Below are 21,972 nucleotides of genomic sequence, written 5' to 3'. Positions count from 1 at the left end.
TGTGGATGGGTTGCCACTCATTATTCACTGGATGTTTGCCTCTTCTTATTAGATTTTATATCCTTGACACCTCTTGCAGACTGAAAGAAGACACTATATGTTCCCTGGTGAATTACACTTGTTTTGTAACCATTTCACCTTGAGTCAAGGAGCTGCCTCTGAAAGTTTTCTTTTTATCTATTAACATAACAATGACATATTTAACTGAAATTAAGAATTTTTTGGGATAGCTGCATTAATGGAATTGATCTCCATGTGGTTGTGACCAGATTCCAGGAACTTACAACCTCTAACTTATTACTACAATGTTTTTCCTCGTGAAATATAGTCACAAGCATGACAAATTAATATTCTTCACCTGACCACTGAAGAAGTCTCTCAACATGTTGATCTCTACACCATAATGATAGCATATGCTTGTGAATACAAGAAGTTTTAGTTACATTGTCATGTTATGGAGCATCTTGAGGAAGAATGATTATGTCTGGCATCACGTCATACCAATCTAAGACTCTGCACTTAGTACGGATTAACCTATTTTTTGTGGAAGTAACAATGATTCGTGAATGCCCATTATAGAGACGTGTTTATTTGTGTAAATGACTGAAAATTAAACTAAATCTGCTATAATACAATGCAATGAACTTAAGAAGGTTTCTATTGGAGCCACTGTCATCAGATTGTGCTTATCATTAAGGCGTTGACCTTCCCACTTTTGCAAACACTGAGAACCTATAATACAGGTGGTTGAAACAACACATTGACAACAAAAATCTTGCTTACCGTCATTAAGGCGTTGACCTTCCCAGTTTTGCAAACACTGAGAACCTATAATACAGGTGGTTGTAACAACACATTGACAACAAAAATCTTGCTTACCGTGCTAATGCTACCTTACAAGATCAATAATTTTGTATATAGTCTGTGTTTTCTCCTTTGTTCCAAGGCTGACTTTGAGCAGGAATACAATGCACTTTTTCCCATAATCTGTATAAAAATCTATGTTAAAGGTAATGATCATGTCAAAGAAAACTTAAATGTGGGAATTGTTTTAACATGCAATCATCAATGATAGAAAAGCTTTGTACTAAAAGAATAGAACTTCTGTTGGGTCTGACAAAAATGAATGTAAAAAGCAGGGAAACTTAAAATGTGGAAATGTAAAACCTGGTTTTGCTGTACTTCATTTCCTCCCAACCAGCAGCAATGGTTTCATCCCACAAATGACACTAAGCAGATTCGTGATTGTTAGTTACATAGTACACAGATACTTCACAGATCGTCTTCTGATTATAGCTAGATTCTGCTCAATGTAAATGATCTTTCTTTTCTCCTTTCATATTAATTCTTTTTTCTTCATTATCAGTTTTTTTTAGCTGAAGTTCCTACTTGTTACATGTCCCAAATGTAATGTTCTCAGGCCTACAAATCTGAAAATTTTCATCAAATATCTTGCTACAAATAGCATCAGGTTCATAATGTTAATACTGTTCTTCACAATCAATACATCTTAGATTCAAGTATGTCAAAATTTAAGTAGTACTTTTCTCTATGTGACCTTGAGTAATGACTACAGTAAGCTGGAAACATGGTTATGTGAGCCATAATTCTTTGTTTTGCCTCTTTAGGCATATATTTTTGTTTCCCATATCTTTCTCTACTCTCTTCATGAGTAATGTCACAATTACTAGTATGTTTCTTTTCAACAATGACCCAAACTCTTTTTGCAAAAAAGTATTTCCTTGAAAAGCAGCATCTGCAGCATTCCTTCTCTTAAGCAAACAGTCTTCTTAGTGTGCCCCTGTACATGTTATTTGTTGATTTTGTGGTCCACTCTGTAGTTTGTAAAATGCCACAAAAATATTTTCCCGTCCTCATTTATAAAATTTCTCAATTTTATTTTCTTTACAAGTCATGTTCCATAGGACCAAATTTAGGAGCAAATCTCCAAAGTCATGTAATGTGTCAGTACATGAAATTACTGACATAATAGTAATAATAGATAAAAATAAAATGTTTATGAACCCAAAATAGTCAAGTCATAAGTTTAAGTAAATGCAGTCAACAATGTAACATAAGAATCAGCCTAAGTTTTCAAGGAACTCCTCAACAGAACAGAAGGAGTGACCCATGAGGAAACTCTTCAGTTTCAAATTGAAAGTGCGTGGATTACTGCTAAGATGTTTGAATTCTTGTGGTAGCTTATTGAAAATGGATGGAGCAGTATACTACACATCTTACACCTTTCTGCACAAGAGTTGAAGAGGGCCAATCGAGAGAGAGAGAGAGAGAGAGAGAGAGAGAGAGAGAGAGAGAGAGAGAGAGAGGGGGGGGGGGGGGGGTGTTAATGTTAAAATACCCAGTCTAGTGAACAGGGGAACCACTTACTGCCCAAAAATATCCTTTGAGAATGGGAAGTTACCCCAAAATACAATACCATATGACATAAGCAAATGAAAATAGGCAAAGAAGACTAATTTTCATGTCGAACCATCACTTACTTCAGATACCATTCGAATAAGTCTTTGAACAATATCCTGAATGTGGGCTTTCCACAACAGCTTACTATATCTGAACACCTAGAAATTTGAACTGTTCAGTTTCACTAATCATATGCCCATTCTATGAAATTAAAACATCAGGTTTTGTTGAATTGTGTGTTAGAAACTGTAAAAACTGAGTCTTACTGTGATTTAGCGTTTATTTTCTACAAGTCATGAACTGTGCTGTTTGAAACGGAGCCAATGTTGCACACAACATCCTTTACTACCAAGGTAGTGTCATCAGCAAACAAATATTTTAGAGTTACCCATAATACTAGAGGGCATATCATTTACATAAATAAGGAACAGGAATGGCCGAAACACTGATCCCTGGGGCACCCCAATTTGACTGTATCCCACTCCAACCACACATCACAGCCATTCTCAACACTGAATAATGGTCGTTTGCTGTCTTTTGTTAAAGTAAGAGGTGAACCAATTGTGACCTAATCCCATACTCCATAATGGTCCAACTTCTGGAGCAATATTTTGTTATCAACACAATCAAATGCCTGCCCAGCATTTGAGACCATTTTACACTGTTTCAATTTCTTGCACGGCTGTTTTACTCCCTGTTCTCTAAATGTACTACATCCCTGGGATCCTGGATGTTTTTCAAATGTTATGAGCCCATTTTGCTAGGTCAGATGCTCTTTTTCTTCTGCACTACTTCCATTGAACATTGTTCCCTGCTGTTCTATCAGGTGGTAATTTATCAACAGTGTTCTATTAGTTTCACATGACGTCAGAAAAATCAACACTTTGTTGGAAGCAACAAGTCATGTTTAAATCCTATGCCCAAAATCTACTAAAACTGGACTGACCTTAACAGCTGATGAGATTATGAGGGTGGTTTGATATATCTGGGGGGAAAAAAATGTTTGTTTAGAAAACAATTAGCATTGCTTTTAGACAAAGTCTCCTTTGAGGGATATACACTAGGTCCAGTGATTCTCCAGCTTTTTCAGCCCATTAGAAAAACAGGTTCTGTCCAACTCTGCACAGTACTCATCAACTGTAACTATCACTTCCTCATTTGATAAAAATTTCTCCCCAGCAAGCCGAAGTTTCAAGTCAAAGAATAGGAAGAAGTCACTTGGATAATTCTAATGAATATGATGGAGGAGGAACCATTTCCAAGCCCAATTCATGCACTTTTGGCATATTTATCCAGATGTCAGGGATGGTGTATCCTGGTGAAGGAGCTTTTTTTGTGTGCCAACCTTGGTCTCTCCAGCCAACGCCAGTTTCAAATGATCCAACAATGAAGCATAACAGGGTCCAGTCACGTGTTTGCCTTCTTCAAAGTAACCTACGAGTATCATTCCATGGGAATTAAAAAAAAAAAAAGAAGTGACCATTACCTTACCAGCTGAAGAATCAGTGTTTGCATTCTTCATTACACTTTCACCAGCCTTTGCCTTTGATTTGATTGCTGTTTTGATTCTGGTGTGTAGTGATGGTTCCCAGTTTCGTCAAAAGTCAAATTGATGCAAAACGTGTTGAAGATTCCGATTAAACACCACCACCAGACACTGTGTTGAAATGTTATGGTGCATGCACTTTAAGTCGACTGTGAGCAATCGCAGCACCCACCTCACACCCAGCTTCTTCACAGCCAATTCTCCATGCAAAATACTATGCACTTGCTCAATTGGGATGCCTGAAGTCTCAGCAATCTCAAGCATTTTCATTCAGCAGTCTTGCATTACAACATAATTGATTCTGCCACTAATTCTTTGTGGTGACCTCAATTGATTGGCTGGAGCACCCGTCTTCGGCACTTATCTGGCCATGTTTAAATTCATTACTCCAACAGTAAATTGTCTTCAACGATCGTGCAGAGTCCATGTTAACTTCATCCACCTCTGTTTTGATCTGTGTGCCAGTCCAACTCTTCAAATGAAAATGTTTCAAAACAGAATGTAACACTTGTTTTCTCCATTTTCAATCGCAGTTGACGCATTGAACAATTCAGACAGCTGTCAACAATGAACTGCAACCTGTATATCATTGGAATTCTTTATATGATCCTTGTAATAATCAACTGACCAATCAAAAACAATCCTGTCTTTCATGGAAATTTACCAGACTTATTTAACATCCTCGTATATTAATCAAACTCCTAACACACAAAATTTTCCTCACAATAATTGAAAATTCCACATTTACCACATTATTTGCTTAAAGAATCTCTTAACCCACTCAATTCATCTTCCTCTCAATAAAAACACATTTTCTCAACATTCACCATTATTATAATGTCAAGTCAATTATAATGGCAACTCAAAAGTCATAACCCGGCACATTCTAGTACTGTATTAAAATAACCAAAGCTGTCTGACTGTTCTGCCAGTGAAAAACATGGAAGATTCTTCACTAATTCATTTTGGTTCATTAATTAAATTAATTCACATTGGTCATTGCTGCATGAAGTACTTCCATGTTTATGATTTGTAGAACTTCTGTTTTCTAGAAGCCACAGTCTGTTATTCCCATTTAAGTTAGAACCTGGTTATTCCTCGATATTAAACTTGTAGCTTACTCAACTGATTATGTAACATATCTAATGATGGAAAAACTACAGCTGGATCACTACTCACCATATAGAGGAGATGAGCCTTCAGCCACATCAACTCCTAAAGAAGCGGGCACTGAGAGGGAATCTATCATTTTTATAATAACGACAATATTATGATAATGACAATTGCTACAGTTCGTACAGAGGAGATACTGAGTCGCAGATAGGCACAACAAGAAGACTGCCAAACATACCTTTCAACCTAACAAACTGACTCTGGCTGACGAGGCCAGACTGTAAGATGTGTTCAAATGTGTGTGAAATCTTATGGGGCTTAACTGCTAAGGTCATCAGTCCCTAAGCTTACACACTACTTAACCTAAACTATCCTAAGGACAAACACACACACCCATGCCTGAGGGAGGATTCGAACCTCCGCCGGGACCAGCCACACAGTGCATGACTGCATCGCCTTAGACCGCTCGGCTAATCCCGCATGGCCAGACTGTAAGCAGCAGTGCGTGTTGGGAGAAGCAAACTTAGTTGTGGTGCTAAGGAAGATGCTGGGAAGGGGAGGGGGAGCAGAGTAGAGGTGGGACACAGTAAAATAGTGCTACTGGTAGCATACAGGGAAGAGGAGAGCAGCCAGGTGCAGGTGGGTGGTGGTGGTGGTGGTGGTGGTGGGTTAGGATGGGGCAGCGGAAAAGGAGAGTAATAAAAATACCGCTGTTGTGTTAGTGGAATAGAGGGCTGTGTAGTGCTGGAATGGGAACAGGGAAGGGGACAATGACTAACGAAGGTTGAAGCCAGGAGAGTTATGGGAACATAGGGTGTACTGTAGGAAGAGTTCCCCCCTGCGCAATTCATAGAAGCTGGGGTTCTTGGAAATGATTCACATAGCACAAGCTGTGAAGTAGTCATGGACATGAAGAACATCATGCTGGGCAACATGTCCAGCAACTAGGTGGTCCAGATGTTTCTTGGCCATAGTTCATTGGTGGCCATTCATGAGGGCAGACAGCGTGTTTGTTGTCATGCCCACATAGAATGTAGTACAGTGGTTGAAGCTTAGCTTCTAGTTCACATGACTGGTTTCACAGGCAGCCCTGTCTTTGATGGGATAGGTGATGCTCTCAGCGGTGGCACAGTAATTGGCCACAATGGGGCGTCCTTACACACACACACACACACACACACACACACACACACACACACACCAACCATTTCCTCCACCAACTCCCACAGTTCCTGTTCCTGTTCCTTTACCATATGGTGACCTGCTCGTACCTATTGATGCCATCCTCCCTTTACACTGGCATCCACTTCATAGATGGCTTCAACAGTACCTCAGTCCACAGCAAAACTACCAACGACAGCAATACCTTCACTTCAACAGCTGGCACTCATTCCATACTAGGAAGACACTTCCATACAGCCTAGACACCTGTGGCCATCACACCTGCAGTGACCAGCAGTCCCTCTCAAAATAAATTGACTGTCTCACTGAGTCCTTCACAGTCCATACTTGTACAGAAACGGGCCTCCCTCCCTCCCTCCCTCCCTCCCTCCCTCCCTCTCTCTCTCTCTCCCTCCCTCCTTCCCCCCCTCTCTCTCTCTCTCTCTCTCTCTCTCTCTCTCTCTCTCTCTCTCTCTGCACTCACCCACCACCTCCCAAAGTACCACTTTCCGGCCACAGAACAGCTTTCCCATCGTGACTAAGTGCCACCCACGATTGGAGCAACTGAATCACATTCACACATCCTCTCCTAGGATTTCCACCATCACTCTTCATACTCTGAAATAAGGAATATCCTGGCCACTGTACTTGCAACTCCTCCCACAGTGGTATTCTGCCTCCTACCAAACCTATGCACTATCCTTGTCCATCCCTACACAACCCCACCTCTTAACCCCTTGCCTCATGGCTCAGATCCCATTTATAAACCTAGATGCCAGACCTATCCCATACGTCCTCCTCCCACCACCACCACCACCACCACCACCACCACCTACTCCAGTCTGGTCACAAACATCACCTATCTAATCTAAGGCAGAGCTACCTGTGAAACCTACAAGCTAAGTTGCAACCACTGTCCTGCATTCTACATGGGCGTGACAACCTACAACCTGTCTGCTCGCATGAATGGCTACCGACAAACTGTGGCAAACAAACAGCTGGACCGTCCAGTTGCTGAGCACACTGCCAACACAATGGTCTTCGTTTCAATGACTGCTTCAGAGCCTGTTCCTTCTGGATCCTTCCCAGCAACACCAGCTTTTCTGAACTGCACAGGTGAGAACCCTCCCTCCAGCACTACACAGCCCTCTCTCCACAAATGCATCCTCTTCTTTTCTGCCCCCCCCCCCCCCAACCTCCCAACTGCACCTAGCTGCCCGCACGCGCACCATTTACAGTATGTAGTGAGTAGCAATTATCCTTTTCATAATATTGTCGTTACTCTATCCTGGGTTTTTTTTTTTTTTTTGTGATGTTACTTTAACATATCGCAAACCCATGAAAAATTGGCACTGGTTGTTCTTGGATTAAGTGCACGACATCTACCTGTATCTTTTTTTTGCCATTATTAACTTAGTGGAGATACAATTAAATTTAAGTTAAATTTCAGGAACTCTTTGTTATATCAAACATGAATAAGTCACTTTAGTTTTGATTCATCAGTCTACAGTAAAAGACAGAAATTGTACTATGCCACTATTTCCCATTATTAATGGCTTCTCCTGTTGGTACTCATTAGAACAATTTTATAACAATCATTCAAACCAACTACACATATTTTCAACTGAGAAGGTCAGTATCAAACATTAGGTAACCACGATGGGTGCTATACAAACATTGAAAAATATGTTACAGCGGAAAGGTTTGACACACAGCTGAAACCTGTGTGTAGCCATAAATCCTTGATATGCACTTTTGGCTGAGGGGTACAACACACAAGAACTCTTGTTTCGCTAAGTTTATTACACCACTTACTATCTGTGTGCGCACGCACACACAACTGACTTCCGTTGTAATCACAATACGAATTCATTAAATATTAAGCTATCATCAACATAGAGGTTGTTTGAACACTTTACTGGCTATGATCCTATTATAGGTTTGCGACACTGTCTTCCTGCAAACTTTGGACTGACTAATCCAGCAAATAAATAAGGACCACCTCTGTTCAAGATAAAAACTTAATCAATGTGCAACTTCACAATTTTCACACTAACAAACATTGTCAGAGGTGAAAGAATTGGTAACTGACCAATAAAAATCCTAAGACTGACTGGGAATTTAATCTAAGAAATCTTGGTTTCTAGTTTGGTGCAATATGACAGCACCTCAAACGATTTCATTTTAAGCATCAAAATAATGTCAGCAATCACATAAAGCACTGTCTCTGCACTTTTTGTTATTAGGCTATTTAGTCTGTGATTAGGCAACTTTGATTGTGTAACATACATGCTTAATGTTTTAGCAAGTGAAGTAGTATTGCAGTATTTTATGACAAAGCTGTTTTGAATTATGAGAACTGATATATTATAGCAATAGGTCCATTGGCAAATTTAACAAGAGAGGCGTTGTGCATCACGGAGGGATTTATTAATGGAATTTCAATACTATTGAAATTTTGAGAGCACTTTCCAGGAAGAGTCTGACAACATATTACTTCCCCCCTGCGTATGTCTTGCGTAACGACTACACGGAGAAAATTCAAGAAATTGGCGACAATACAGAGGCTTACCTACAATCATTGTTCCCACGTGCTATTCGTAAGTGGAACAGGGTTGGAGGGCTCAGTTAGTGGTACAAAAAGTACCCTCTGCCACACACCATTAGGGGGCTTGCGGAGTATGATGTAGACGTAGCAACCACTGAGCACAAAGTCAATTTATAAGGCTACTTTGAATAACAGCGCAAAACACTGTACTATTTGTCAGCTCTGTAAAATAACCTTATCCAACGCACATTCTCTACACAAATTACAAAATGTGAGTATTGCTTAGTAGCCCAGTCAATGAAGAACAAAAAGGTTGATTAGGGGAAACAAATCACGTAGTCACAAATTTTTGTACAGTGTCCTCAAAAACATATTAAAAATCCTGACCTCCCCCCCTCCCCTTTGGGGGGTGGCAGGGTGAGCATTGGGGTGGGGAGGGAGATACAGATAACTGCGATTTTCTCAAATAACTCTACAACTGCAGTCTGTAGCAAAAATGTTTGCCAGCACATAATTAAATTACATTAAACTTCCTACAAAAAAGATCCTTTTCATTTTTTTCTCTAAGATAAATATGCTGGAAAAATTGCAGATTACTAAAAATATTGTTCCAACAGCATGAAACTTTATTTTTAAATGAAATTAGTTAAAAACAAATATTATATGCATGTTCCACATACAAGTGTCGTAGAGCCATATTACGAGATAAACTGTGTAATGGGGCTGTAAAAGGGTGGAAGGGGGAAATGCGTGGGGTGTGAGTGCCAGGGAAAGTTAAGGGTGAGCAGGTGACTGCCTACTCTACCTACCCCACTACATCACGAGAACAAAGTGCAGAGTATTTCACAAAGCTATACCAACGCACATTGTGAATCACTGGTGACAGTGTGCAGTCATGTCTTGGGATGGTTCCTTTTTATCGACAAAGTGCATTAATGCTACATTTATCAGCTGTAGGGTTCTTCTGTGAAAGGGCACTCACTCCACCACGAGTGTGGCTCGATTTTCAGTTTAGACTATACCTCCCCAGCATTTCCAATCAAGTTCCCTCATGTGACTGGACAAAATAACTTCACTCAGCACTTGTTTATATAGTGGAGTTATTTTCAGTTTATTGAATGCCTACTTATTTGCAGTTGTTACATGGACTTTGTCAAATCCGTTCATGTGTGTTTAAAAATATGTCAGTGGCCTATGTAGCATTGGTGGGAAAGTGATTGGATTGGTATATGTGGCACCTTGCTCCTGTCTATTGTTGAGAGTTTATTCTAAAACACAGTTGTGTTTTAGTCATTTGGTGGTGAATTACTGAATGACCAAAAAGTTACTGCACTTTTCACAGCATTAATTGTGTTACTAATATGACTGCACAAACCTTTACATTCAGGAATTTCTGGTACTTTTAAGAGTTGGCGGCAATGTGTGGAGCTACTTACCACACATCCAGAGTATCTCCCAAAATGGGTGTAAACACGTTTCACGAATGGGACTAATCATGGGAATCGATGGGAGAGGTTTAATTCCCCGGAGCTTGTTCCCATGAAGGGCGGACCACTGGTGATGCCAAAGTGACGCCACCTGCTGACAGATGGCAACACAGAGATCATTGGAGGGAGGTATGAGAGCTGCAACCTTGACAGCAGCGTCAGCGGCCTCGTTACCTGTCAGACCGACATGACCAGGAAGCCACATAAACATCAAAATTGCTCCATCAAGACTGAGCTTTCTTGGACCTGTTGCACTAAAGGATGGATGCTGTACAGTACACAGAGGCTCTGAAGGGCACAGTCAGAGCAGATGACAGCTGAAAAGCCTGTGCCGCCGGATATACTACATGGCTGATACAGTGCAAAGAGCTCTGCTGTAAATACTGAGCAGTGTTCCAGAAGCTGATACCAAAAATCATCGGTGCCAATGACGAAGGTACTATAAAAGTTCCGTGCGAAGGTCATGAAACTTACGACGATAGAGCGAGGTTAGAGTAGCGTTTTTAGGAAGTGAATGAAAGCCACGGGATGAAGAGTTCACAACCACTGGGAAAGTGGCAGGTAGCGTCAAGTTAAGCTGCCAGAGCAAGAGCCAAAAGTGAACTCCCTCTTCTGTTGAAGAGGGATGTGCCCCATTCTAGTGATCAAAGGAGTCATTGCACAAAGAGGCGTAGAATAGGTGGCCAGGAACGGCAGACAAACAGCATGCATATCTGCTGAGGAGTAAGTCACGGATGTACGACAGCTGTAGTTCGGCAGCTTCAGCGTACAGACTCTCAAACAGGCTAGTGTAAAATTGTGGATAGTATTGAGACAAAGTAAGAGGGACGGATGTGCAAACGCATAAACGAAACACCCATAGTCTAGTTTCGTATGGACAAGGGACTGATACAAATGGAGGAGAGTGGTCTGATCTGCTGCCCAGGAAGTACAGCTGAGGACATGTAGGAGATTGAGGGACCGTGTACAGCAGGTGACCATGTAAGAGATGTGGGAGGACCAAGAAAGTATCCTACTGAGGATGAGCCCCTGGAATTTCATTGTTTCAATGAACAGAAGAGCAACACACCTAAGATGTAAAGACGGTGTAAAAAAATCAATTGCACCATCAGAAATTCATACAAATGGTTTTGTCGGTGGAAAAGCGGAGGGCACTGTTGATGGTCCTTGAGTAAAGAAGATTGAGACATCACTAAAGATGCCACTCATGGAGACAAGCCCTTTGAGAACTGCAATAGATTGCAAATTCGTCAACGAAAAGGGAGCCAGAGATGCCCGACGGAGACAGGCCGTTATAGGGTTAATGCTGACAGCAAAGAGGACGACGCTCAGGACGGAACCTTGAGGCACACAGTTTTCCTGGATAAATATGGCTGACAAGGGAGAATTCACACGAACCTTGAAAACTAAAGTTTTTTTTTAAGAACTCCTGAAAGAACTGGCCATAGAAACCCCACGTATAGAGAAGACGGAGGGTACCAGTCCTCCAGCAGGTGTCGTAGGCTTTCAGCAGGTGTCATAGGCTTTCACCAAATTGAAAACCATGGCCACATTCTGGTATTTCTGCAGAAAACTATTCATGACATGGACTGACAAAGTGGTGAGATGGTCAATCGCAGAACAGTGTTCTCGAAATCCACACTGTGCAGTGGTTAGTAATTTGCGAGACTTAACCACCAGGACAGCCGGGCATGAATCATACATTCCATCACATTGCAAACACAGCTGATGACAAATGAGGCAATAACTAGGAGGAAGGTGTTTGTCCTTGCCAAGCTTAGGTACAGATATGACAGTGGCTTCATGCCAGCATCTGGGAAACATATCCTCTGCCCAGATGTGATTGCACGTATGAAGGAGGAAGTGCTTGCCTGCAAGAAAAAGGTTGTACAACATCTGAATGTTAACATCACCTGGTCCTGGGGTGGAGATCGGCATAAAATGAGAGCATAGTAAAGGTGGCATTGTAGCATTCACGATTTTGAGAAGAGAAAGGTATCACCTGAGCCACCTCCACTTGTTTGTTTCCAATGGAGGAAGGCAGGGTGATCGTGGGTGGAGCTCGAAATCTCCACAAAATAGTGGCCCAGGGTGTTGGAGATAGCAGTAGGGTCCACTATTGACATCAACTGCTACTGCCAGGCCAGAAATTGAGGAATGGATATTCATCCCACAGAGCTGTCAGAGGTTGGCCAACATGACAGTAGAGGTAACAGAACTGTTAAAAAGAACTAGTGAAGAAAATCCAGCTACAGGGTGTATATGCAGACAAGAAAAAAATTCCCTGATGTTTCCCAGTTAAAAACATACTTCTTTTCATGTGAAAATACACTACTCCCAATATGAAAAAAAAAAAAACACTTGTTCCATGGCAAGTGACAGTACACTTTACCTTGGAGCTGATATTTTCGTATTTGTACTACGAAAGCATAGATTCGAAACAGCATGTTAGTTTCCGATGCACTGAAATTAAGATTTAAATGTGCTTCTGTAAGCCAGTCATATGCCATATCACGTGATCTCACCAACCAATGACAGCACATACTCAGAGCATGGGACATGTTATGTTGTGATTTAAACGGTTTAAATTAATAATCAGTGTTGCTACAAGAACAGAAAAGCTTTCACATATAATGTTAATCTTTCTTGCCCACATTGCTCTTCAAGATGCGACATAAATGTCTGATCTTCTGGGCTCGAAATTCTTCTAACTGGCTCATCATCAAAGAGTTTATTTTTAAATGAGAGAAACACTCAGTGATTTAAGAAATTCATCGTATATTCTCGCACACAGTTCATCTTGCATAAAAGGAAATTTACTTTGAAAGTAACATTTTTCAAACCACCATTTGCAATATTTTCCCATGGCCTGTTAGAAGCAGGTTTGTCCCAGCAGTTGTCAGAGCTCCAGATAGGCGTCACTGGGCTTGCACAGCTACAATGACGTAGGAAGCCCGTATGTTCGTACATGTAAAAGATTAAAAGATCTTATAGTGTGTCATAAAAGAAATAAGACATCAGAGGATATGTCAAGAGCATCGGAATTTTGTGAACCAAACTAAAATGCATGAATCGACTTACAGTGCACATTCGTATGTCCAGATTTCCAATGAAGTAGGCTTTTCAGTGTGCTTTTCGGGATTTAAATTTTCCTGGAGTACCGGTATTGTATTATCTCATGTTTGGTTCTTTATTATGGCATAATGGCATACATACTAGAAGCTGAAAACATGCACTTTAAATGCTGCTAACAGTTGAAACTAGCCAATAGTGGCTAATTAAACACTTTCTTTCAAATAAATTGACTGCCTCAGTGGAAAAGATTAATGAAAGCCAAATTTCTGTAGCAAACTGCCAAAAAAACTTCATTGTCCTGCAAGGTGATTAATGCTAATAACACACTTTAGCCTTCCGTAATTATGTGAATTTATTTTAATTCACTTGATAGCTACAGACCATAGAAATCCATTCTGTTTTTATTTGATGCAAGAACAGTAAAAAAAGAGGAAACAGCAAAATTACTACACGTAAACGCGACTACCCACCTCCCCTCTACAACTCAGGATTGTTTTGCGCATCAGCCCCGGATTTACCATATTGCCAAACTGGGGCAATACTAGACAGTGCCCCCTCCCAGTTAATACAAACAGTACCCACAACTGGTGTGGTTTCTCGATCTGATTACATCTATTTTGTCACTGTCTGCTACATTAAACGAAATAGCCTTTCTATTATTGGAGCCATTGTAACATACTTCAAGTTAATGAGACTTTTTTGGCACAAATGGTCATTTTTATAACACGACAGAATATGATTCACGAAGTACCAATATCAAATGCCCCTCCCTCCTGCCTCCTAGATCCAGGTCTGCTGCACATGGGTGCCTCTGGCAGCTTGGGTGTGCCAGTAAAATTTTTATGGGTAGCATCTGGCTATTTGCTGCTACTGCTTGTACAGCTAACAGCCACACTTCTGTATCCAGAAGTGAGAGAAGGTACTACTCATACGCGACTCAACAGCGCATGCGCATCAGCCCGTTCACAACTGCTCAAATGTTGTGACATTATGCTCATTGGAGGCAATTTGTTGTTGCCAAGCATTGCATAATCTTTCTAAAGCCTTTGACACATTCTGCTGTTGGCAGACGCTGTTATGAGTACTGTGTTTTGTTGAATATGTCCATTTCCTTTGCAACTTAGGTTTTATTTTTTTTCCTCTTATTCATGTTTTATTGCTGCAGTATTATTCTGCACTAGTGGGGTACAGTAATATCCTTTGTTAGAGTATAGGTTCTTACCAATCAAAATTACAAAAATTTAACTGAATGAAAAATTCCCAGAGTTCTAAACAATTCCCAGGTTTTTCCTGGTTTTCTACCGGATGAAAGAATTTTAGAGTTTTTCTCACATTTCCCCGTTGTCCCAGATCGTACACACCGTGAGTAGCGCTCCAGATGGCATTCCACTTTTGGGCAGAGAGAGATTTGATATAGATCCTCATATCCGCAGCTGGAATCATGAAAGAAAATGGGGTAAGTATCTGATTCACTAACCAAACGGTCAGCCACTTAATTCCCTGGGATGCCCAAATAACTTGGGACCCACAGAAAGACAACTGAGCAGGCTGCATGCTGAAGGGCAGAGAGCAGGTCATGGATAGTAGAGACTAAAGGGTGACGAGAGTTGCATCGATCAATAGCCTGCTGGCTACTCACGGAGTCTGAACAAATTAAAACACTGTGGTGGGAAGCCTGAAAAACAAAAAGGATGGACCTATGAATGGCTAGAAACACTGCTGTGAACACACTACATGACCCCAGTAATAAATGGTGTTCGAAGTCAGTAGGAAACGTGTATCTCACTTTATCTATTGTTTTAGAACCATCAGCGTAAAAGACGGTAGCACCCTGGAATTCTGCAAGGATGGCACGCACAAGGCACCGGTAAACCATAGGAGCAACAGAGACCTTAGGACCCTGGAATAGATCAGTCCTAATCCATAGTCTAGGCACCATCCAAGGGGGGGGTACGTGAGGAAAGATATGGGGTGCCGTCCAGTGAGTGGAGATGGAGATCCGACGAGGGGAAGGAAACGCATGCCAACCGGCAATCCCACCCATGTGCTGGTGTTAGGAGGGAGACGTCCCTCATTGGTGAAGAGCGCAGAGTACACAGGATGGTAAGGGATTGGCAAATGGCGATTACAAGAGAAACAAGGAGTTGGCTCTGTCGGATGTGTAGAGGGGGAATTCCCACTTCTGTGAGGAGACTATCAACAGGACTAGTGCAAAAGGCACCAACAGCGAGACACACCCCACATTGATGGACAGGGTCAAGGAGTTTCGAAGTGGAAGGAGCTGCTGAGCCATAAACCTGACTACCATAATCTAATATGGACAAGACCAGAGCACGGTAAAGATGCTGAAGAGTTGAACAGTCTGCACCCCAAGAGGTGTGGGCCAGGAGATGGGGAGCATTAAGCTTCCACACACACGTAGTCTTTAGGTGGTGAATGTGGGTCAGCCATGTCAGCTTGTTATAAAAAATAAGGCCCAAGAACTGAGACTGTGCTACAACACTGAGCAACTGGTTGCCTAAATAAAGTTCCGGGGCGGGGTGTACTGTGGGTTGAAGACAAAAATGCATATCCCATGTTTTGGATGGAGAAAACTGGAAGCCATGGGTGGTGGCCTACGCAGAGGCCCATCGGATGGCACCTTGGAGCTGGCGCACAGCAGATGCTACCGAGTGGGAGCTGCACTAAATGAAAAATCGTCAACATACAATGCCAGGGTAGCCAGAGGCCCAACAGAGGTCACAAGCTTATTGATGGCAATGAGAAAGACTTTGTGCAGAACCCTGTGGGATACCATTCTCCTGAATTTGAGGGGCACTAAGTGAAGTGCCAACATGTACCTGGAAGAGCCAGGGAGATAAAAACTCACAGATAAAAAACGGAAGGGGACCACGGAAGCCCCAGTCATGGAGGGTAAATAAAATGTGATGGCGGCAAGCCATGTCATACACCTTTTGTAGTTCAAAGACCGCAACAAGGTGCCCATGGTGAGTAAAAGCCTGTTGGATGGCTGATTACAACTGGAGTAAATGGTCAGTTGGAGATCGCCCTGCCCAGAAGCCACACTGATACGGGGACAGAAGGCGCTGTGATTCGAGTATTGAAGATAATCTGAAGCTGACCAAACATCTGAGCAGTTTATAAAGTACATTTGTCAGGCTAAGTGGGTGGTAGCTGTCTACAGACATTGGGTTTTTCCCGGGCTTAAGGATGGGAATAACTACACTGTCTCGCCATTGTGACGAAAAAGCACCCTGAGCCAAATGTGGTTGAAGACCCCGAGGAGCTGTTGCCTCTGGGGAACATCCAAGTGTTGGATTACCTGGTTGTGGATGGAATCTGGGCCTGGGGCTGTCTCTCGTGAAGAGACAAGAGCCTGCTCCAATTCCCATTCAGCGAAAGGTGCATTATAGGGCTTAACGTGGTGCGAGATGAAACAGAGGGAGATCTATTCAACTCTTGTGTTTCTGCCAGAGAAAGGTAGAAGGGTAGGAAGAGAGCGACATTGCCACTGCAAAATGTGTCGCGAGGTGTTCTGTGAGGACCAATGCATCAGTGCACACAGCACCATGGAGGTTGAGACCCTGGGTAGTTGACTGTCGCTGGTGGCACAGAAGGCTATGGAGCTTCGACCAAACCTGCGACAAACAGCCATACGTCCCCAGGGAGGAAACATAGCGATCCCAACATTCCTTTTACTCTGCTTAATAATGTAACGAGCCTTAGCACAGAGATGCCTAAAAGTGAGAAGGCCGGTCTGTGAAGGGTGTAGCTTAAATCACTGCAGCACCCATCAGCAATCCTGGATTGCGAATGCGACATCCTTGGTTCACCACGGTACTGGTCGACAACGAGAGGGACCTGTGGACAGGAGGACAGCAGTGCCAACAGCATGGAGAATAGTGGCAGAGATGCTTTGCATGACTAGATCAATGGAATTCGAGGGGGGAGGTGTCAAAGTTCACAGCAGACGAATTGGGCCTGCGGAATGCCCAAAGTGCAGGGGCTGGCTGTCTGGCGGTAGCAGGGGAACAATAGAATCACCAGAAAGTGGTCACTTTCACAAAGATCATCATGGGATGACCAATGCACTTTTTTTTTTTTTTTTTTTTTTTTTTTTAGGGCGCAAAACTGCAACATTCGTAAGCCCCCATTCTGTGACTTAGTGAAGGGTAAAAAATCGAATCTTAAATCAGCAGCAATGGGAGTGAAACTCAAGAATGAGGGAAACTAAAAACAGAAGGAAATCGTAGAAAACTAATACTGAAGTGGGGAGGAGGTATTTTTCCAGAAAAAGAGCTTCAAATGATCGATGTCATCTTACAGACACTGATAAACTCAAGGGCGTGATTGACTAAGCATATGTCATCTGCTAAAAGGGATGATACATCCGGCGACAGCTGTAAGCGGATTGAAATAGGGACACTGAAGTAAGAAGTGTCTCACTGTCCACAGTTGAGAGCAGTGAAGACAAAGCAGGGGAGGATCGCCACTTAAAAGATGTCAATGGCTACAAGGACAGTGCCCTATCTGGAGCTTAGTTAAAATGGCCTCCTCCTGACGACGAGATCAGGAGGAACAAGTCCAAACACAGGGAAGAGCTTTTACATCCTGAGAAGTGCAGACCAATGTGTGTGACATAAATGAGCAACACGATGACATAAAACGCTCTGTAGATTGGCAAAGGGAACCATGCGAACAGTGGGCCAAGGAAGAGAGACTGCAGCCTTGGCTGCTATATCGACTGCCTCGTTTCCACGGATACCACCGTACCCTGGAATCCAGAGGAATGCCACAGAGATGCCCCCAAGTGGAGCAAGTGAAGGCAGTCCTGAATCCGGTGGATGAGAAACAGCTTGGAGGTTGAGAAGAGAGCTGAGCGAATCTGAGCAACAGCCTGGAGAACAGCGTAAAGCTCCGCAGTAAAAGCTGAACACTGGTCGGGAAGCCAAAATATAATAGGGGTGTCGCCAACAATATAAGCACTCCCAACACCAAATGTGGTCTCTGAGCTGTCAGTGTAAATAAATGTGGCATCCTCCATTTTTGCCCATAAAGGAGAAACAGAGGGGGGGAGTACTAGCCTTTGGAAGCTGACAAAGCTCACGGAGAATGCAGATCTGGCGGTGAAGCCAAGGAAGCACCATACCCCCATTTATCAGAAAAATTTTAGGAAATTGGAAGGTTAGCGAGCTGAAGATATGAAACGTGGGAAGACCAGCACAGTTTTCTGTCAAACTTAAGTCCCAAGTATTTGGCGATGTCCGTGAACGGAAGGTCGACAGGGCCTAGATGTAGGGAAGGCAGAGGAAATTCCGTACAATGCAAAAAATTTACACAGACGGCCTTACTGGGAGAAAATTGGACGCTGGTTTCGATGCTCCATGAGTGGAGGCAATCTAGACATCCTCGAAGGCATCGTTCAAGAAGGCTGGTCCGTTGAGAACTGTAGTAGATTGTAAAATTGTTGAAAAAGAGGAAACCCAAGACATCGGGAAGGAGACAATCCTTAACTGGATTTATGGCAATGGCTAACAGTACAAAACTTAGCACGGAGCCCTGGGTTACCCCATTTTCTTGGGAGAAAGTATGAGAGAGGGAGAGAGAGGGGGGGAGAGAGAGAGAGAGAGAGAGAGAGAGAGAGAGAGCAGTGTTCATCCACACCTTAAATGTGCGCTCCATCATAAATTCACGAATGAAAAGGGGTAGCCGACGACGAAAGCCCTGACGGAACAACGTGCGGAGGATGCCTGTCCTCCAACAAGTATTGTATGACCTCTCCAGATCAAAAATATTGCTACCGTTTGGTGTTTCCTGAAACAATTGTTCATTACGTAAGTGGAGAGAGCAACTAGATGGTCAACTGCCGAACAAAGCTTTCCGAAACTGCATTGGGCAGCTGTTACAAGGTTTCTGGACTCCAGCCACTAGCGTAAACAGCAATTAACCACACCATCCCAAACCTCACAAACATTACTTGTGAGTGAGATGGGGAGATAGCTAGAGGGGAGATGTTTGTCATTTACAGGTTTCAGAACAGCTTCCCGCCACCTTCTGGAAAAGGTATTGTCACTCCAAATTCGATTATAAAGGCAAAGGAGGTAATGCAGAATACGGTATGATAAATGCAGCAGCATTTGGATGTGGATGCTATCTGATTCTGTGGTGGAAGAGCAAGAGGAAGAGAGTGAGTGAGTGTTGGAGTTCCTGTACAGAGAAAACATTATTATAACATTTGCAATTTTGAGAGGAGAAAGCAGGAGGTCGCACTTCCGTTGCTTGTTTCTTCAGGAGAAAGGCTGGTGGGTAATTTGAGGAGCTCAAAATCCCACACAAAGTGTTGAACCAATGAGTTAGAAATTGTGACTGGGTCCACTAGTGTATCTTGCGCGACAGTTGGCCCAGAGATTGGGGAGAAACTAGACGTGCCGGATAACAGTCGAATTCAACTCAAAACTACAGATGAGAGTGTGAAGGTGTTAAAGGAGCTGGTAAAGTAATACCAGTTTGCCTTCTGATGATCGCGGATGATGTGACGGCACTGCACACATAATTGTTTATAGCGGATACAGTTGGCCAACGTAGGATGATGGCGGAAAATGCGAAGAGCACGTCTCCGCTTGCGTATTGCATCACGGCACACCTCGTTCCACCAAGGAACAGGGGGGCGCCGAGGCAAAGGGGAGGAACAGGGTATTTAAAGTTCTGTGGCTGTAAGAATAACTTCCATTACATAAGTGACATGATCGTCAATGCCAGGAAATTGATGGTCATCAAATGTTGCTAGAGAGGAGAAAAGTGTCCAATTGGCTTTGAAGAACTTCCAGCATCTTGGGCGCATAGATGGCACTTGTGGCTGTAATCGAAGGACACATGGAAAATGGTCACTCGAGTGTGTATCAGCATGAGCGAACCATTGAAAGCACCGAGCTAGCCGAACAGTACCGACCAAAAGGTCCAAATGAGAGTAGGTTGATGTGGAGGCAGAAAAAAATGTAGGTTCCCCAGTGTTGAGGCAAACAAGATCCACTTTGTGGAAAAGGTCAAGCAATAGGGAACCTCTTGGACAAGGATGCGGAGATTCCCAAAGTGGGTAGTGGGCCTTGGAGTCTCCAACCAGCAAATATGGGGGTGGGAGTTGACCAATGAGATGGAGGAGATCAGCTCTTGCCATTAGAGTGGACGAGGGAATGTATATGGTACAAAGAGAGAAGGTGTATCCTGAAACGGAAAGACGTACAGTGACAACTTGGAAAGAACTTTTTAAGAGGATTGGGTGATGTTGGACAGTATCATGGAGAAGAATCATAAGTCCCCCATGTGCTGGAGTGCCATCAACAGAGGGGAGATCAAACTGGACCGATTGTAAATGAGGGAAGACAAAGTGATCATAGGGACGTAGCTTTGTTTCCTGAAGGTAGAAGACGACGGGGAGCAGGACTGTAAGAGAATCAACAATTCATCCCGATTGGAGTGAATTCCGCAGATATTACAATGGATAATTGACATAGGGTGAACAGAAAAGCGAAAAATCTCGCCACGGTTTCCGTCAACTCAACGACCTCTGAGAGCTGGCAGCCGACAGCATGGAACAGCATTCTGCCAAAGGCAGAAGATCCTGATTCATAGGTTGTTCAGAGACAGCTCCTGCCGCCAGCGATTGGCTGGCCGATCAGGCGCAAGCGGTGCGTCTAGGTGACACGGAAGACAGCCAAGGGCGGCTACCGCTGGATGACACTGTAGATGAGACATGCTTTGGCAGAGAAGGAGAGGAACTGTGTTTCTTATCAGCCTTCTTGGAAGCAGGGTGTTGAGAAGAGGGAGGAGTCGATGGTTGTGAGGTTGGGGTACGTAAAAGATCTTCACAATTAGGCTCTTTTTTGGAGGTCCGGGAATCCGATTTTGGGGACTGTGGTTTAACACAATGAATGTTGAGCCTTGGAGAGGGCGGGTGATAGCGAGGAGGTTGAGCGGGTGATCTTTGGGTTGGCCGATTTGACTACCGCAGGTGAGATCGCACGTCTGTGTGGCTATCTCCTTAGTAGGCCGAGGAGAGGCAAGGACAGTGCTGTATTTACCCGCTGGAAGCACAGTAGGCTTTCTACTGGTGAATAACTTACAATCAGCAAAGGTAGACACCTTTCAGTAACTCGGATTTCCTGAATAATTCATTCATCTTTGAAAATGGGGCAATCTCTAGAGGAAGCAGCATGGTTGCCCTTAGAGTTGGTGCAACAAGGGGATGGAGGTGGACAATCATCCTCATGGGAATCCTTGCCACATGTAACGCATTTGGCTGTATTGGAACATGACTGGCTGGTATGATTAAACTGCTGACACCAATAGCAACACGTAGGATTGGGTATGTAAGGGCAAACTGAAATGATCTCATATCCCGTTTTAATATTCAATGGCAGTTGAACCCTGTCAAATGTCAAGAAGAGAGTATGGGTGGGTACCAAGTCCTTGTCAACCCTTTTCATGACTCAATGTACGGCGATTATGCTCTGGTCAGACAGGCAATTTTGAATGTCATCAATGGATAATTCGTCGAGTGATCATGTATAAACTACCATAAACTACCCCTTGTGAGACATTTAAAGTACGGTGCACTTCCACCT

General features: G+C 43.0%; 1 protein-coding gene across 1 annotated transcript in view; it reads right to left on the bottom strand.

Annotated features, from left to right (window-relative positions):
* The window catches only part of LOC124777709 (ATP-dependent RNA helicase DDX3X), a 175,174-nt gene that overhangs the window by 6,979 nt on the left and 146,223 nt on the right, over positions 1-21,972 (bottom strand). The window lies entirely within an intron of this gene.

This window comes from Schistocerca piceifrons, chromosome 2 (genome assembly GCF_021461385.2).
Source record: "Schistocerca piceifrons isolate TAMUIC-IGC-003096 chromosome 2, iqSchPice1.1, whole genome shotgun sequence".
Classification (NCBI taxonomy): Eukaryota; Metazoa; Arthropoda; class Insecta; order Orthoptera; family Acrididae; genus Schistocerca; species Schistocerca piceifrons.
The sequence above is the reverse complement of the archived record's forward strand: the minus strand, read 5'-3'. Positions and strand labels throughout refer to the sequence as shown.